The sequence below is a fragment of the Zingiber officinale genome, chromosome 6B (genome assembly GCF_018446385.1).
Source record: "Zingiber officinale cultivar Zhangliang chromosome 6B, Zo_v1.1, whole genome shotgun sequence".
Lineage (NCBI taxonomy): Eukaryota > Viridiplantae > Streptophyta > Magnoliopsida > Zingiberales > Zingiberaceae > Zingiber > Zingiber officinale.
Window position 1 is genome coordinate 15,582,518 of NC_055996.1, and position 19,410 is coordinate 15,601,927.

A 19,410-nucleotide genomic window follows, 5' to 3' on the forward strand; every position below is an offset into this window, starting at 1 on the left:
CCAAGCGGGTCGACGGGCTGACCGAACGCTTGGCAAGAAGTCCAGAAGGGTCGACGGGCTGACCGGACGTCTGGCAGGTAAGTGAGGTAAGTCACTGGAGGGGAGTGACTGCGAGGACGCGTTCCCGGGAAGGGAACATTAGGCGTCGATCCTGCTTAGATCCATTTTGGATATCTAAGTCGAGATCGTGACTAGATTCCGGTCTCGGAAAGACGGAATCTAAGTCATACTATTTTTGCTAATTTATACTCACTTTGCTTTTGCTAACAATCTGTGTTGCAGGGTAAATTTGCCTCTGGACTAACGTTTGTCTTGCAGGACGGATTTTGCGAGAAAACAGGGTCCGGGCGCCCGGAAGGGATCTGGGCGCCCGGGAGGGAAATTTCATCCTGATCGCGCGTCGTCACGTGGAGCTCGCTGGTTGGACTTGCCACATCTCACCAGGGCGCCCGGAAGGCATCCAGGGCACCCCGAGCCTCATATAAAAGAAGGGTCAGAGGAGAGCTTCAGCACAACAACGAAAAGAAAAGTCTTCCACTGCTCTGCACTTCTGCGACGCTAACAAAGCTCCGACACTACGCTCCTTTCTTGTCTTTATTGTCGGTATTTGCTTTTCATTTTCATTAGCATTCATTGTACTATTTTTTTGTAATCATTATTTCGAACTGCTAGTGAATTGCCCAACGAAAGTACTCACGGAGTACGGGCCTTTGAGTAGGAGTCGTCACAGGCTCCGAACGAAGTAAAAAACATTTGTGTCTATTTTACTTTTCCGCTGCGTTTATACTCTAAAATTTCTAATCGATATTCACCCCCCCTCTATCGAATCTAACGGTCCTACAAGTGGTATCAGAGTAGGTACCGCTCTGATTTGGTGCAACCACCAATCAGGCAAAGGGGGGACTTTTTGAAAGAAAAATTAGATATCGTTTGTCTTTAAAACTATTTTTGAAAAATACATCGCCATCTCTTCACCATTTCTTAGTATTGACAAGATATTACATTTTCAAAAATTTGAAATAATATTTTTTTATTAATATTTTAATAATATTTTATTATTTTTTTCGAAAATAGTGAAATATTTTTTTTTTCGGCACTGCTAATCCAAGACCAAGTCTTGGGATCTTTTGTTTGTTTCTCTGTGTGCAAGAAATTATGACTCTTCTAGAAGGACGGAACCCCTGCGAACCACCACCATATGATCATGAAGACTTCAACTACTGGAAGCGATTAATGGAATGCTTCTTAGGAAGCGTAGACATCGATTATATGCTAATTTTGAGGAAACCTTCTCAAAACTCGGAACTGAACAAAAAGGTAAGTAACATTATTTGTAATGTTTTACCTAACAATATTTTATGCAGATTAGAAAAGTACAAGAATGCATATGAGCTGTGGACCCAGTTGATCAAGCTTCACGAGATGCCGATGGAGCTAGAAGATCAAGTTAAAGTCGAATCCGGACTCGAGTCAGATCCAACGGAGAAGCCTGCTGAATTAGGGGTTGCGCTCAAGGTTAGTAATATTTACCAAAACACCCTTGCTAGTAGTAGTTTAAAATATGTTCATGGATATGTCTGAAAGTATATGTGAAAATAGTGTACATGACAATACTTGCAAAAATACCTCTAGGATATTTTCTGATAAAACAAATATAATTAATTTAGAAAATACAGAAAATCTGAAAATAATTAATAAATCTAAAAATTTGAATTTAAACCTAAACAAATTTGAAAATTCAAACAAAAAAGATGACAAGGTCAATATTGATCTAGATAAAATTAATAAATTATTTAATCTAGACAATATTAATCTAGAAAATTCTATCCAAAACCAAGATAATTTAATTAATAAGAAATTAAACTTTAAAGATAAAACTAATCTAATAAATTCAATTAACCATATCAATTTAAAAGGCAAAGAAAATATAAGGATAAAATCAAACACTTTGATAAAATCAAAACGGAATTTAACAAACTTAAAATTAAATGTTAAAGATAACATATTAAACAAAAATAATCTAGAAATTTCAAAATTAACAATTAATAAAAAGCTAAAAGATAAACCATTAAGAAAATATAATTCAAACAGTTTAGTTAATTCAAATTTAAAAATAAATAAAAACTTAAACTTTAAAAATAAGCTATTAAAGAAAGATAATTCAATTAACCCAATAAAATTGAAATTGAAAGAGCATTCAAATATTAAATACACTCTCTTAAAGAAAGATAATTTGACCAATTTAATTAATTCAAAATTAAAAACTTAAATTTAAATTACAAATTAAACATTACAACTTAACTAAAACCAACTCTAATTATACAAAAAACTTAAATTAAAGACCAATGATTTAGGGGGAGGCTCCAGAATAGCTGGCACCTCCAAAACTAACTTACTCGACAGGGTAACCCAAACAAACTAACCCGGCAGGGTAATTAGGATTACTTAAAAAGAGACCAAGTTTAACTTGAATCATGGTACTGGTGAAGTTTTTGGATGATAGTACGTTAGGGAAGCTTGGGCATCACATGTCTAGAAAGATATGGCTTCAATCTGGTGCATTTGGCCAAGTGGAACTGACCGAAGTTACCCTTAAATGGATCCTAACTAGTTAGACCAAGGTTTAATACTAAGCTCCGTGGATAGGACTATTCGGAAAACCTCGAAAGGTTGACTACTTCTAATGACGTCCAAGTGACACACCAAGCTTAGAAGTTTATCCGAAGAATGCCTATTTGTTGAGACCAAAGCTAAACCTGAATCTAACAAAAGTTAAACCAAACTCTGTAATTAAATCTAATTCATCACACAAAATTATAGGATTCCCTGATTGATAATCTAGATCGGATGAGATGAATAAGGATCAAATTAATTTTCAAATTAAATTAAAATTAATTAAAATTAAATTTCAAATTTTAAATTGAATTTCAAATTAAAATTAAAATTAAATTTCAAATTTCAAATTAAATTAAAATTAATTAAAATTAAATTTTGAATTTCAAATTAAAATTAAATTTTGAATTTAAAATTAAAATTAAATTTTGAATTAATTAAAAATTAAATTTCGAATTAAAACAAAATTAATTTTTTTAAAAAAAAATTAATATTAAATTAACTTTAAAAATTATTTTAAAAAATTAAATTAACTTTAAAAAATTATTTTAAAAACTATTTTAAAAATCATTTTAAAATTTTTTTTTAAAAAAATTTATTTTAAAAATTATTTTTAAAAACTATTTTAAAAATCATTTTAAAAACTTTAAAAAATTCTTTTAAAAATTCTTTTAAAACATTTTAAAAATTATTTTTAAAAACTCTTTTAAAAATCATTTTAAAAACTTTAAAAAATTCTTTTAAAAATTCTTTTAAAAAATTATTTCAAAAAATCTTTTAAAAATCATTTTAAAAACTTTAATTTTTTTTTAAAAATTATTTTAAAAACTCTTCTAAAAAATCATTTTAAAAACTTTAAAAAATTATTTTAAAAATTATTTTTAAAAACTATTTTAAAAATCATTTTAAAAACTTTAAAAAATTCTTTTAAAAATTATTTTAAAACATTTTAAAAATCATTTTAAAAACTTTAAAAAATTCTTTTAAAACATTTTAAAAATTATTTTTAAAAACTCTTTTAAAAATCATTTTAAAAACTTTAAAAAATTCTTTTAAAACATTTTAAAAATTATTTTAAAAACTATTTTAAAAACTTTAAAAAATTCTTTTAAAACATTTTAAAAATTATTTTTAAAAAACTCTTTTAAAAATCATTTTAAAAACTTTAAAAAATTCTTTTAAAAATTCTTTTAAAACATTTTAAAAATTATTTTTAAAAACTCTTTTAAAAATTATTTTCAAAAACTTTAAAAATTCTTTTAAAACCTTTTAAAAATTATTGTTATTTTAAAAATTATTTTAACATAAAAATTATTTTAACTTAAAATTATTTTAATATAAAAATTATATTTTTAAATTATTTTAACTTAAAAATTATTTCAAAAATTATTTTAAAAACTTTTAAAAATCATTTAAAAACTATTTTAAAAATTATATATCATTTTGAAAAATTCTTCTTATTTTTTCACTATAATAAAATTCTTTTAACTTAAAAAAAAATAGTAATAATAATAAATTATTTCTATAGACTATCTTCACTTTAAAAATTATTATTTTGACTTTAAACTCATTGTTAATCTTAAACATCATTTTAACCTTAAATTTATTTTTTAATTTAACTTAACTGAAAATTAGATCTTAAATTAAAACTCATTAAAACTTAATTTAAACATTACTTTTCAACTTAATTTAACCTAACTGAAAATTAAAACTTAAAAATTTAACTTAAACTTAAAACTTAAAGCTAAATTAATCACTGATATTAATTTTAATCTAAAATCAAAACTGAATTGAATGTATATTAATTATCATTAAATTCCTGTTAGAAATCCCTTAAAAATAATAATTATTATAATTCTTTTAAATTCATTTAAAACTTAGACACCTAACTTAAAAACTTAAATTTCGTTAACTTCAACTTTAAACTTAATTATGTAATTAATAAGTAGAACTTAACTATTTAAGTTTAACTTTATTTGAGAACTAAGCTTGATTTGATCAGAACATAGGTTTAACCTTAGTAAAAATATTAAAATTACTCTAAGTCATTTTTCTTAATCAACCTTTAAAATATTAATTATTTTTATTAAAACATAATTAAAGTTTGACTTAAATTGAACCTTACTTAACCTTGTTTAATAACGAGTTTAACTTCAAATTACCACCAACTTTAAACTAAATCAATCCAACTTAAAAGGAAGTAAATGAAAAGTTAAATTATAACTAACACCTTCATCAATTAATACAAAATTTAGATTATAGCAAAATTTAATCAATAAATTATTAATATTGATCAATTATTGAATTAATAACAACTTATCTTACTTAACATTACACTAAAGGTTAATTTATTTCAACTTAATCTAACATTAATTACGGTTAGTCAAATTTAAATGAACAATTTTATAAAGATAATTATACAATCGTCTAAAACACTTAGGTACAAAAATATGTTACGGTTGTAAAATTTTATATTAAGGGGAAGTAATAAATAAGGAGGATTAATAAATTAAAGGAGTATCAAATTAAGGGGGAGGTTTATTTTTTAATTATCTCCTGAAGTGTTATTTTTTAATCTTCTCTTTAAAATCTCTCTAGAAAATTCTACCTCAATTTAAAAAATAAATATATATCTACTTTGAATATTTTTAACAAATATTTTCAAATTTTATGTCAAGTTCAGGGGGAGGAATTAATTAAAAATTTCCCTTTATATAAAATATTTTAAATTTTGTTTGAAAAATATTTTCTTAAAAATTTCTTAAACCTACTTTTGAAAACTAACTCTTATAAAACTAAGTTGTTTTTAAGAATTGAGTTTTACTTTTTATTGAAAATTGATTTTGAAAATTAGATTTAACTTAGTTTTGAAAATTGTGGAAATTAGATTTTTCAAAACTTAAGTTTACAAACTAAGCTTCTCAAAATCATTTTCCTTAATTTTGAAAATCAAAGTTTAAAAATCAATTTTCAAAATCAACTTGCTTAAAATTGTGAAAATTTTTTAAATCAACTCAAAATTGTTTGTTTTAAATCACAAACTTTTTATCCTTTTTACTTAGTCTTTGAAAACTCAACTTTTCAAGTATTTTAAACCATGGTTTTGAAACTAGTACTTTTGAACTTTAAAATTTTGATTTTTGAAAATTAGATTTAATTATTTTACTTTATCAAAATTAGTTCTACCAAACTCTTTTGAAAACTAAAAGTAAAGTTCAAAATCAATATTTGCAAACTGAAATTTGATTTGCAAAAACTCAGTGTTGAAAATTATGAAAGTTAGATTTTTCAAACTTAAATCATTGTCAAAACTTAAGTTTTAAATTAAATAGTTTACAAACTTAGTGTTGAAAAATAAATCAGTTTTTGGAAAAATAAAATTTTCAAACTTAGTTTTGGAATTTTGGTTTTTGAAAACTTATGTTTGAAAATGAAACTATCTAAACTTAGCTAGCTTTCTAAAAGCTAATGCTTTAAACAAATTTTCAAAAGCTTAAACTCCCCAGATTAACTTGACATTTTTTTTGTCTGAAGTCTATAATTACTTAATCCATGCTTATTTTTGATGAATGCCAAAGGGGGAGGGTTAGGTGGTTAAGTTAGGTTAAGTTAGCTGAACCTAACTGAAAATTCAAACTAACTTAAAACCACATAAATGCATGGTTCTTGCATATGTTTTCACTAACTTAACGAAGTTGTCATTCCATCAAAAAGGGGGAGATTGTTGGTGCGGTTAGCACTAACGATTTAACCCAGGTTTTGATGAATGACAAATCAGGTTAAGTTAGTTTGTTTTTGTCTGACACTTTGATCGAGTGTGCAGGAGAAGTCCAGACAGGTCGACGGGTTGACCGGATGTCTGGCACGAAGTCCAGCTAGGTCGACGGGCTGACCGGATAGCTGGCGAGAAGTCCAAGCGGGTCGACGGGCTGACCGGACGCTTGGCGAGAAGTCCAGCTAGGTCGACGGGCTGACCGGATGTCTGGCAGAGAAGTCCAAGGGCTGACCGGACGCTTGGCAAGAAGTCCAGCTAGGTCGACGGGCTGACCGGATAGCTGGCAAGAAGTCCAGACTGGTCGACGGGCTGACCGGACGTCTGGCAGGTAAGTGAGGTAAGTCACTGGAGGGGAGTGACTGCGAGGACGCGTTCCCGGGAAGGGAACATTAGGCGTCGATCCGGCTTAGATCCATTTCGGATATCTAAGTCGAGATCGTAACTAGATTCCGGTCTCGGAAAGACGGAATCTAAGTCATACTATTTTTGCTAATTCATACTCACTTTGCTTTTGCTAACAATCTGTGTTGCAGGGTAAATTTGCCTCCGGACTAACGTTTGTCTTGCAGGACGGATTCTGCGGGAAAACAGGGTCCGGGCGCCCGGAAGGGATCCGGGCGCCCGGGAGGGAAATTTCATCTTGATCACGCGTCGCCACGTGGAGCTCGCTGGTTGGACTTGCCACGTCTCACCAGGGCGCCCGGAAGGCATCCAGGGCGCCCCGAGCCTCATATAAAAGAAGGGTCAGAGGAGAGCTTCAGAACAACAACGAAAAGAAAAGTCTTCCACTTCTCTGCACTTCTGCGACGCTAGCAAAGCTCCGACACTACGCTCCTTTCTTGTCTTTATTGTCGGTATTTGCTTTTCATTTTCATTAGCATTCATTGTACTATTTTTTTGTAATTATTATTTCGAACTGCTAGTGAATTGCCCAACGAAAGTACTCACGGAGTACGGGCCTTCGAGTAGGAGTCGTCACAGGCTCCGAACGAAGTAAAAAAACATTTGTGTCTATTTTACTTTCCCGCTGCGTTTATACTCTTAAATTTCTAATCGATATTCACCCCCCCTCTATCGAATCTAACGGTCCTACACCAGACGCCTCGACCAAGACTATAAATACAGCATTGGTCTAGAAGCTTTTAAAAGAATAAGTAATTGTAATACAACACTTGTGCACTCTTCATTGTTAGTTTAGCTTCTCATTTTGTGCTTTCACTGCTATAAGAGGCTTCTCCGCCTGAAGGAGATACTTAGTGCATTTACTTCCTTGGATTAACAACCTCCTCGGTTGTAACTAAGTAAAAGATGTGAGCATATTCTTTTAGATTATTTATTTATTTCAATTTATGCAAGTGTTCTTTTAAAAAGTCTGAGAAAGGTATTTTTTTTTATATTGTGCAGGGTTATTCAACCCCACTTCTAGCTGGCCCAACCAGGGACCAACAGGTATTTGTTGTTTATTTGTGCAAGGCAATTCACCCCCTCTTGTCGGCCGCAAGGGTCCTACATGAGGTTTCTCTACCTCTAGATTGCTCCTAGAAGGAGTATATTTCATAGTGGAGAGTGTGCTTGTGTGTGGATATTTGAATTAGTCATCTTATTGAGGTGGATATCAAGTAAATCCTTCGTATTAGCATTGGGAAGCTTTGCTTCATGTTTTATATTGCAAAAGATCATCATTGACGAAGCGAGCAAGCTATTCACCCCCCCCTCTAGCTCTCAGAGTGTACCAACAACTAGTATGTACTCGTGAAGACTCGTTACTCTCTTTAGGTCGTAAGGGCTGAAATTGATTGAGGGATTTATCTCCACCTGAGATTTGGAAGTGATCTTGTAACTCTCTATCCTTCAATCCTGAGTCTTTCGGGCTTAGTTTGAGTCTCCATTAGCCGAGTCTCCGGAGATCATGTTGATGTCGCCTCAACACGAGGGCTCCTCCCAAGCATCTTCATGTTTGGCTGTCTTCCAATGCTGTGCTAACTCTTGAGATCCTGACCTCCTTCTCGGAGGTGTGTCCCTTCAATGATAGGTTCAGAAATCTAGAGATTCCCTTCGATGATTGGATCGATGCTCCAAATTCTCACTTCTGGTATTCTTAACAAGAGATCACTGAGTGGGCACTGGAGATGATTCTCTAGTGGCAAACGTTCCTCAGTGGCATGATGGAGTTCTCTAGTATATTGTTGACCTCCGCAAGTGTACGGATATGTCATAAGTAATAATAAAAGATATCGAATCCACAAGGACTGGAATAAGCACTAAAGATGTCTCAAAGCGAGTTAGCTAAACAACCAATCAATTGATTTACAAAATCTAAGTGTAACTATGAAAGGTAAACAAAGAAATAAAAGAATAAGAATCAAGAATAAGGGCAATGATAAAGGTATGTTCTAGGAGTTTTGGTTTCTTTATAATGTTATTTAATGTAATGATCTACCAAATCTTAGTTCTTAATTGTCCGCCATTTGTAGAAGGTTGTCGGTTCCTTCTTGCAATAGACAACCGGCCTAGGACTAAAATATATCTAAATGCGATCAATTAGGAATGACCCCTATGTTGTCCTTACACGGGCTTCCCTGTCACGTGCGTCCCTCAGAAAATCAATATAGAAATCCATTACTTCTCAACCTCATTAAGATATAAAGATTAATGCATACAATATATCCTACCCTCTTGAAATACCTAATTTTCCCTTCAAGATTACCCCTCAAACGTCCTTACACGGGCATGTTCCTGTCACGAACGTCCCTCGAAAAATCGAATGAGAAATTACCTCTACAAGATCCACAAGATATTAAAACATTCAATCAAGCATGGTAATTAAACCCTAATCACAACAATCCACACAAGAAAAAATAGATACAAACAAAGCAAAATCATATAAATAGAAATGTTGGCAAATCCACAAGAGTTTACATCAAATCTCCTTTACAAATACTCCCTCCATCCTAGAACAAGAGATCTAATCTATGGAACAAGGAAAGAATCCCAAAGAATAAGAAAAGATAAACATCTTGATCCTAAATCCAAGAAAGAAAGGGAATAAAAGCTTATCTACAATGAAGAACCGTCTTCGGATCTAATCCTCGCTCCCCGGAGTCGAAACGTTGAAGATCCGCTCTTAGAATCGTCGGAAATCCCTCCAAGAAGGTGGAGGAACGCCCAAATCTTCAATTCCCCAAAAAAGGGAGAAGATCCCCTTTGAAATGAAGAAGAAACCTTTATATAGAGGGGGAAATTCGGGCGCCACACGGCCCCAGGACCTGGCCGTGTGTGGGGCACGGCCTGGCTCACTCCCCTCTTTGCCTGTCTCACATGGTTGTGTGTGAGACACGACCGTGGCTTGCTTCTGCCCATGCTCCTCTTGCACGGCCGTGTAGATCTACACTGCCTCCGCCTCTGGAAACCTGGCATGGCCATGTGGTGTACACGGTCAGAGCCCTCTTGCTCACTGGAAATCCTGCACGGTCGTGTGGTGTACATGACCAGGGCCTTCCTGGTCTCTGAAAATCTCACATGGTCGTGTGGTGTACACGGTCTGACTCCATTTGGCTTCAAATCTTGGCACGGTCGTGTGAGGTTCACATGGCCATGGCCACTTCCTTTTCTGCTGCAGCTACACGGGCAGTGATCCACACACGGCCTGGGCAACCCCCCATGGCAGGGTCGTGTGGCTCACAGGGCTTGTGCCTTCCCTCCTTGTTCAAGTGTCAAAATCTTCTTCAAATTCGACTCCTGTGTACACAAAATGCACAAAAGCATATCTCCGAACAAAAACAGTAAATATGCTCAAAAGGAAAGATGGAAGTACGAAAGTGCATAGATAAAGCATGTACAAAGTATGTGAATATGTGTTAAAACATGCTAAACAAGTGTATACAATCTACGCACATCATATATTTCTAACAATCCTAGGTTTAAAGCTCATGAGACAAGTGATAAATGCAATAGAATTTTGACTTTTCATTGTTCGACCTACTCAACTCAAGGTCAGAGGTCAGGGCTACTTCTACAGTTTGCATTGTTCTCCCACCCACCTTGAATGGGGCATAGTGGTGGTTAGTGAGTGACTCTATATGCCAAAGAAGTGGCAGAGTAACCTTGCACTCAATTTGAGTCAATACTAATGTTGATGCCATGACCTCCTTCTTCCTTGGTGCTTGAACTTCTTCCATATTAATATACTTTTATACTCACCCAAGAGATGATTGAAAGTTGTTCGGAGCTTCTTCACTAGAGATTTCCTTCATGCAAAACTTGGGAAAAAAACACTTATGAGTACTTCAAAGGTGACCGAGAGCATCCAAGACAACTTTGTTAAACCGTTATATGTATTATCTCAAGCTTTCTTTAGTCACCTACTCAAGACCAATAGATTGAGAGGTGTATTATGGTACCACTTGCTACTGGTAAAGTGATACAAGAATAGTCTTTAAATCAATAAAGGACCGAATAGATGAGGATGATAATCAATTAAACCATCGCTTAGCAGAACCAGAAAGAGTTGTTAAAAAGACTCTGCATGTGTCACTATCCTTATACTAATGTAGCAAGGTGGCATTCTCAAATTGACCCAAGTGATCCTCAGGATTGACTAACCCAGTATATTCTCCAAGATGAGGCGCTCGAAAGTTATGGGGTAGATCATCATCCAAAACATTTCTCGAGAAAGACATGCCTTGGGAATTCTTCTACTCATTAGACAAGAACTCTTTGCTTTTATTTTGATTCGGAGGAGGTGTCTTTCTCGCCATTGATCAATCTAAGTGTTCTTCAGGTGGGATTATTGTCTTGCTCTGTTACTTGGTGAAGGACATAGGAGGAGGGCCTATTGGGCCCATCGGTACTCGACTAGAGATAGGCGACATTTTAGTCAAGGCGTTGAATACTTCTTCAGGAGTTGGATTTGTGGGAGGGAGCCTTTGTAGAACCCGATGCATCACTTGATCAATTAGTATATGAAAATCTTCCTAGGCCATGGTGATAGTCTCATTCCAAGCCACGCCACTTGCAAAGTTAGGACCCTCGACAATTCTTCCAGGTTCCACCATCTCATCGTCTCAGTCTAGGTGATTTTCCATAGACGACGTCAATTTATTTATATCTGAAATAGCGATATGGAGAGTCCGTAAAATGAAACTATTGTTGAGAAGGTTGCAGATGATATGATGGTAAAGGGGGATCACCAAGTTCTTACCAACACTGAGTAAGAGGTTAGAATGAGCGCCAAGGGGACTCGGTGTGACCACTTTGATGCTCAAGTTAACATAGAGGTTAGGGAGAAGTAACGTTGTGGAGTAGTAAAATAATTTTGATGGTTGTGTTGGTATACTTGCGCCTACATGAGTGGTGACTTATATATGGTTGCCGGTGTGCCCTTACATTAGCCATATGTTTGCCTACGTCTTCTGAAAAAAAACGACTACATTACCCAAGTCTTTCGGGAGAAATGGCCATGCTACAAATGTTCTCCAGGAAAAACGGTGCAACAAGCCATATAGAATGTGTTGGCGCAGGTAAGCCGGCAAGAAGGGGGGCGAATTGCCGAAACCAGACTTAAAGAAAAATTAATCTTTTACTTTTGCTTAGCAAGGATGCACAATTAAATTAAACAACTAAAGTCAATTAACATTAATTAAAATAATAACAACTTAAAAGAAATAAGTAAGAAGGTCGAAATGGACTTGGTTGCAATCTAGGTGGTTGTTAATCTAAAATAGATGAAAGCACTAGAAAAATATCTTTTGTTGAAGGTGGAGAAGCCTCTTACACTCTTTGATAGCTCAGAAAGATACTAGGAAATGAATATTGAAGTTATTATTTAATTCCTAACTCTAGGGACCTTTTTATAGCTCCTAAAAAATATTATTCGTGGTTTAGAGGTGCCTCCAAGATGGCCCAATGCGCCATCAACGAGACAAGTTTTATCGCCGAATTTAATCAGAGTTGATCTTTGTTTGCATAGGTGATGCTCCGATTAATCAGAGTTGAACTCACCCGAATTTAACTCCGAGCTTCTTCTCGAACAGGCTTCTTACCTAGCTTCTCATCCCTCAAACTTCGTGCACATCATTCTCGTCCACCAGTGTACTATTCGTGCACATCCCTCGGATGCACAAAGCTTGTCGACTCCCTTCCTGTGCCATGCTTCTCGCTAGTTGCATCTTCTGCTCGATTTCTTGTGCTCCTAAATTCCTACACACTTAGACACAAGGTATTAAACACAATAGGACCTAACTTAACTGGGTTGACTATATTAAAACTACCACGGGGTACTTACAATCTCTTCCTTTTTTGATGTTCATCAATATAAGTTAAAGTTAAAGTAAAATAGACATAAAAAATTTAACTGAAATAAATTAACATGAATAAATTAATTTAAGTTCAACTAAGATTTACAAATAATTCTTAACTTTATCCCTCTAATTTCTCCCCCTTTGATCACATTAAAAATATGGGTAAATATCAAAAATAAATTTGATAAAAATTATAAGGGATATATAAGTAGTGACTAATACTCTAAAAAATTCTAGAAATTATTTTTCAAAAATTTAAATTTTTATGACTTAAAAAGTGGTTTTTGAAAAATAAAATTATTTTAAAGTTATTTTTAATTGTTTAAAAATTTTGGAAAAAAAATTTCACGGTTAAACATATTTATCCAAAATAGTAATAAAATTTGCATGAATAAACAAAATTAATACAAGTAATAAGAAATTATTTTATACAGAAAAATGTATTTGCAAAGAAAAATATTTAATAAATAAATTTTGAGCTCTAAAATTCTTATAACTTTTCCTAAGTATGTAAAACAAAGAGTCTATATATAGAAAAATAATTTTTGGAAATTAAATTTTAATATTAAAAATTAATATTTTGACAAAAATTTAGTAGAAAATAAATTAATTGTCAAAAAAATTTGAAATTTGTTTAACAGAGGACATAATATTTTATTATAGAAAAATAATTTTTTCAAAAAATAAATCCATAGAATAATTTTAAATTTCAAAATATAATTTATTTTAAAAAGTTCATAAAAAATAATATAGAGATTAAAAAATTTTGAAATTTTTTCTCTTAGTAGATAATGTTTCTATTTTTCACAAATAAAATTTTAAGTAGAAAATATTACCCAAGAGTTGATGAAATAATAGAAAATAAATAAATAAAATTAATTTTTTAGCATGCATATTAAATTAATTTATCGAGGTGAGCATGATTTTTATATCTAAAATAAATTATTTCCTACTCGATTAATCAAATATTTTTTAAAAATTAATTTTCTATCTACTTTTGTAATTTGACCCTTATAGTATCTAAAATACAATTAATCCTATCATATCTTAAATTAAAAGGGCTTGGATTTAAGCATGCATCATTCTTTTAATAGTTCTATTTGTTCTTTTAATTTTTTATTTTTAATTTTCAACTTGTCGAAATCTTCTAATCGACAAGATTTTGTTAAAGTTCCTTTTAATTCTAAGTTTTGCTTTTTAAATTTTTCATTTTCAATTTCTAACTATAAGATACTACAATTTAATAATAAGTGTTATTGAAGTAATAACCTTATTGAATTTTTTCAAGAATTTTTAGAAATTTTTCGAAATTTAAACGGAGTCCGTATGATTTGTTTGCTGCGTTCGGGAAGGATGAATCGCTCCCGAAAAAGAATCTATTGATTCTCTCTCAATCGGTTGGATCGTAGGTGTGATGATTTACTTCACATGCGAGGTCTCTGGTTCAAGTCCAGGATGACCCAATTGCGCCAGGGAAAAGAATAGAAGAGACGTCTGACTCTTTCATGCATACTCCACTTGGCTGGGGGGATATAACTCAGTTGGTAAAGCTCCGCATTTGCAATTAGGTCGTTACGATCACGGGTTGGATGTCTAATTATCCAGTTTTGAGAGGATGAATCGATTGGACTGGAAGAATGCATGTGTGGAATACCTATTTAGTTAGGAGTTGATTAATTAAATTAATATATAGTTGATTCTCATTATCGCGGAAATCCCCTCTATCTCTACGCGATCCCCAATCTTTTCCCTTTGCACCCGATTCCACCTCTTGATCCTCTCCACTCCTGATCCCATCACCATCACCCTATATCGCCTATTACCGCCTACCATCATCGCGTCTCCTTAGCGACGATGGTCACTGTCTTCCTCTCTTGATCATGGGTACTAGGTGCTCGCCGGAGACCGAGCACGCGAGCCGACGACAGGGGTAGGCTTTTCGATTCTCTTCCACCCTTTTTCTTTGTCCTCTTGGGATCCTCTCCTCTGGTGGCATCCACCACTCGCAGAGACATCACGTGCAACACCGTCCACTCCTATTCTCGACCATCGGAGTTGTCGTCCACGCAGTGCCACACTGTCAATCGTTGATGTAGCCCCCGATCAACGTCACCATTCAGTTGCCCCGTGCCCTATCTCCTCTTATTATCATCGTGCCGCCGTCTACTCATTCTTGGTCATGGGATGTTAAGCACTCGCTAGAAGCCAACACCCGAGCTTCCTTTCCGATCATTCCCTAGCTCTCGATTTTGCTACTTCATCGATCAGCCATTGTCAGCACCCGAACGCACCTGATCAGACTCGAAACTTGAAGAGGAGGATAACAATTGGGGCATTGCAATCTCTACGGATTCGAGGAGAGCGCAAATTTCCACACAGCAACCTCTAGGATCTCCATCTATCAACAGTGAATCCGAGTGGGGAACTCCTTTCTCTATGCTGCTGCACCGAGAGCCCTTCACCAAGCGGCAGTAGATTGAATTAAGGTAAGATGTGATGGGTATTTGATTTATACATTATGGATTGTGAAGTACAGTGTTTAATTGGAAGGGACAACGGTTTCACTTCTGTCAACCATTAATTCTGGCAAAGATCTTCTTAGTTATCGATTGAGGCATTCAACTCAGGTGAGGTTTGGATTGATTCCATTCACATATTTAAATCCAAAATTTAGATGGGGAAATGGATGGGATTGTTTAACCTAAATGGATTAAATGATTGGTTAATTGATGAATCATGTATAAACATAATCTAAATAGGTTGTAGTATGGTTAAAGTTACTTAGGGGATTAACCCATGATCATGTTCCATTAGAGTTACTCTAATTAGGTGGGGGAGTTATTTAATTATTTACTTCATATGTAATTAACTAAATACATCATGTGATTGTAGGACTTGGATTTGAGATGAGAGTCTCGACGTGGGATTAATTTAGGACGACCGACATATAAAGGCGGATATTTCTTCCTTGGCCTTTTTAGTTCTTTGAACTTAGTGCATGATTGCTTTTATTTGATGGATTAGGTTGCCTTACCTTAAATCTATCCGTATTGTTATCCTGCTTGATATTTATGCTTGACCTTTGAGATAATCTATTTATTTCATATGTAGTCTTAAGCTTTGAATATCTATACTCTATTGTGTATTTACATGTGGAGTATGTATGGTAGGATACGTCTTGTTGACTGAGTTAACACGTTGATTATGTAAATAGTGTTATGTGTACACATGTTTGGTATGTGCCATAAGAGTTATCATGATGACCGTGCATTTATATTTTGTATGTGTACACATGTCCGGTGTTATTTATTAGAGGTTTCATGTTGATTGTATCTATGTTGTGTGTATATGTGTCTGATGTGTACTATTGGAGGATCATGTCGATAATACCTATGTTAGTGATTGTATGTGTTTGGTGTGATATTGGAGGTATCATGATTATACCTATGTGATTGTGTGCATATGTATCTGGTATGACTATTGGAGGTTTGTTATTGATTATACCTACGTGATAGGGTGCGTACGTGTCTGGTGTGATTACTTATTGTGCTTGTTATTTAGAGGGCACTTGTTGGATCTACACTTACCTATAAATATAGGTGATTGATTGATCATGTATTGGAAGTATTTATGATGGATTGAGGTGTTGCATTGATGATGACTGTGTATATATCATGATTATTATATCACACCCATCATTTGCATTGCATACTGACAATCAAATATCTCCCTTATGGTTGAGCGGGTTGTTAGTCATTTATAGCTATCCATTCGACCATTGTGGGAGGGTGGTAGCTAGGAGTGGAGTTAGTCCTGTCGTGCTCACTTGGCCGCTCAGTGTTATACTCTGTCAGCCTCGGCCATTCATGAGTAGTGGTATCTGGAGGGTACAGTAGTCAGGGGCTAGAGATGTGAGTAGTCAGAGACCCTGATGCTATGTAGTTAGATAACTACTTAGCGAACTGTCCACCTCAACCGCTTTGTAGTGGTATCTGGAGAGTAGTACAGTTGTCATGGACCCAAGCCTCTCGACCATACAGGGGTCGTGGTGTCTAGAGAGGTGGCAGGGTGACCATGGAGCATGCATGCGCGGTGCATCTGTTGAGATATATTTGCATACATATCTAGTAGATATTAGTTACATGTGATTATCATATGTTACACTTGTTTGAGCTATGATTGTTGCATATGGTTACCATGCTTCATACATGTCATTTATTATACATTTATATGATATTGGTTATATTGCTTAGGTGTTACGAGTAGATTTATACTGATCCTTGGTAAGTTTACTGATCATTGCACTGTATATGTCGGTTTCAGATTCAGTATGTGTATTTATTTTGTCAGTTATGATTATGTGCATTCCTTATATTGGATATGACTATGAATATTCATTATGTCAGTTATGATCATGTTCTTATTTCCCTGATAAGATTGTATACTTTGATCTCCATATTTTTATATAGACCATGCACTATCTTATCTATTACCCGCACTCACCACCGTATTTGTGTATTGTCTTTTTCCTTAAGTAGCAGATAGATGATTGTGGAGTCGCTTGGAGTATTCTGTTTGTCGATCCCACGTCACATCAGAAGATGATCTTTATTTTGCTCTTGTTTTCTTACATACTTTCTTTATAGTAATGGTGTTGTATTGGTATTTAGCTATGTGGGTACTTACCGTTTTTAGTATTTTGTTGTGTTTAAGTAGTGCCGACACGCATTGTATCTTTTTGGTTTGTATGGGCTTTCCTTTCATTTTCCACTGTATTTTTTGTATAGCTGTGTGGGATGTTTATTATACAACTGTGTGGTTGTGATCATTTTATTCTAGCCTAGTGAGCTGTGTATATAACTGTGTAATTGTGTATGTTCCAGCCATGTGGGCTGATGATTATAGCTTATGAGTATTCTTGTGGTTGTATTCATGATTCATATTGTCACAGTTATAGGGGAGATATTATTTGTTTGCCGAGCAGAGACTCCTCTTGCATGACACTAATTGACAAGAATTTTTGAAAGCATTTTTATAAACTTATATAATTTATCAAGAGGTAGAGAGCATACCTAACTTACCTTGTCGATCTCGTTATCTGATGCTCTCCCTGTATTGCTGCATCCTTCTAAAGTGGCTCTCCCTTCGTTGATGCTCTTGATGCTCATTTCAGATGAGCTCGCTTCGTCATCTTCTTGGTGGCTTGCCATCAGTGCAAGTTCGGCATAGGATTCAATTTTTGATTCTGATGACGATGTTTTGTCCCACATCGCCTTTAGATTTTTGTGCTTTGTCTGGGTTTGTCCTTTGTTATTTTCCTTATCTTTCAGTTTTGTGCAGTGGTCCTTGTTGGGACACTTTGAAGCACTTCGATGATGATTTGCAGCGGAATAGACTTGAAGCAATGTTGACGCCTTGATTTACTTGGTATCCACCTTAACCGAGGTGACTAGTCTAAGGATCTAGCTCTTTCTCACACATTGACTATGAAAGAACACTTTCTAGGAAATAATTCGGAGGCAGAGAAACCTCGTACAAGCTCACATACAAAAATATAAGAAGAAGAACAAGAAAAAGCTAATACAATATAAAATCTTACAAGATTAGAAAATTAAACCCTAGCTTCTTTCTTCTTGCTTGTAGACACCTCTTGATGAACGTGGAAGTGCAGCAACACTTCACTCTAAGCCTCCAAGAACTGGTATGAAGTCGGTGAGAAATATGGACAAGAGCTCTACAAAAACAGGTGCACACCAAAACCCTTTTCTAGGGCTCTTCGGGCGCCTTAATCGATTAAACCTCTCCTTAATCAATTACCACATCAGCAACCTACTTCAAACGACTATATTTTTATAGCTTAATTGATTACCCTAATCGATTATGTATGTCTAATCGACTAGCCTAATCAATTCGGCATGTTTCTATTTGTGCGAGAATGGACCGTAAGTGATTAAGCTTCCCTGCTTAATCACTTACCGTAGATTTTGTTTTAAACAAAAACATCTTAATCGATTAAGGCCTGCTGAATCGATTACCCCAACTGATTCAGCTCCATTATGTTTCCATGATCAAATGACTTTAGCTATTATGGTAATCGCTTAAATGTAGATCCGCTACATTAACGACCCCCTAGTGCTGGCCCCACGGATATAGAGGGAGGTACATGCAGGTACACAGGCGCCAGGCACATGGTGGGGTAAACCCTAAGTCGTCAGTTCCTGAGAAAAGACACCTAGCCATTATGCCAGAGATGTCATGCGCCCACCGTCTGTGCTACCAAACCCTAACTTCCAAACCTAAGTATAGGGTTCCTTTACCCAACATCCAATCAACCGTGACATGTCAGGACTCCTTCTTGCCTAGCATCTACTCAATCTTGACCTGTTGGGACTTTTTCACCAAGTGTCCAGTCAATTCTTTAACCCACTTGGACTTTTCTCGTCGTACCAAGTGTCTGGTCAATCCTTTGACCTATTTGGACTTTTCTCCTCATGCTAAATGTTCGATTAATCCTTTGACCCGCTTGGACTTTTCTCCTCGTGTCAATTGGCCAGTCAATCTTTTGTCCACTTGGACTTTTCTTCTCGTGCCAAGTGTCCGGTCAATCCTTTGACCCACTTGGACTTTCCACCTAGTGCCAAGTGTCCAGTTAGCATTGACCTGCTTGGACTTTCAATAACTAGGTGTCTGGTCAACCTTTGAACCACCTGAATTTTCAACTAC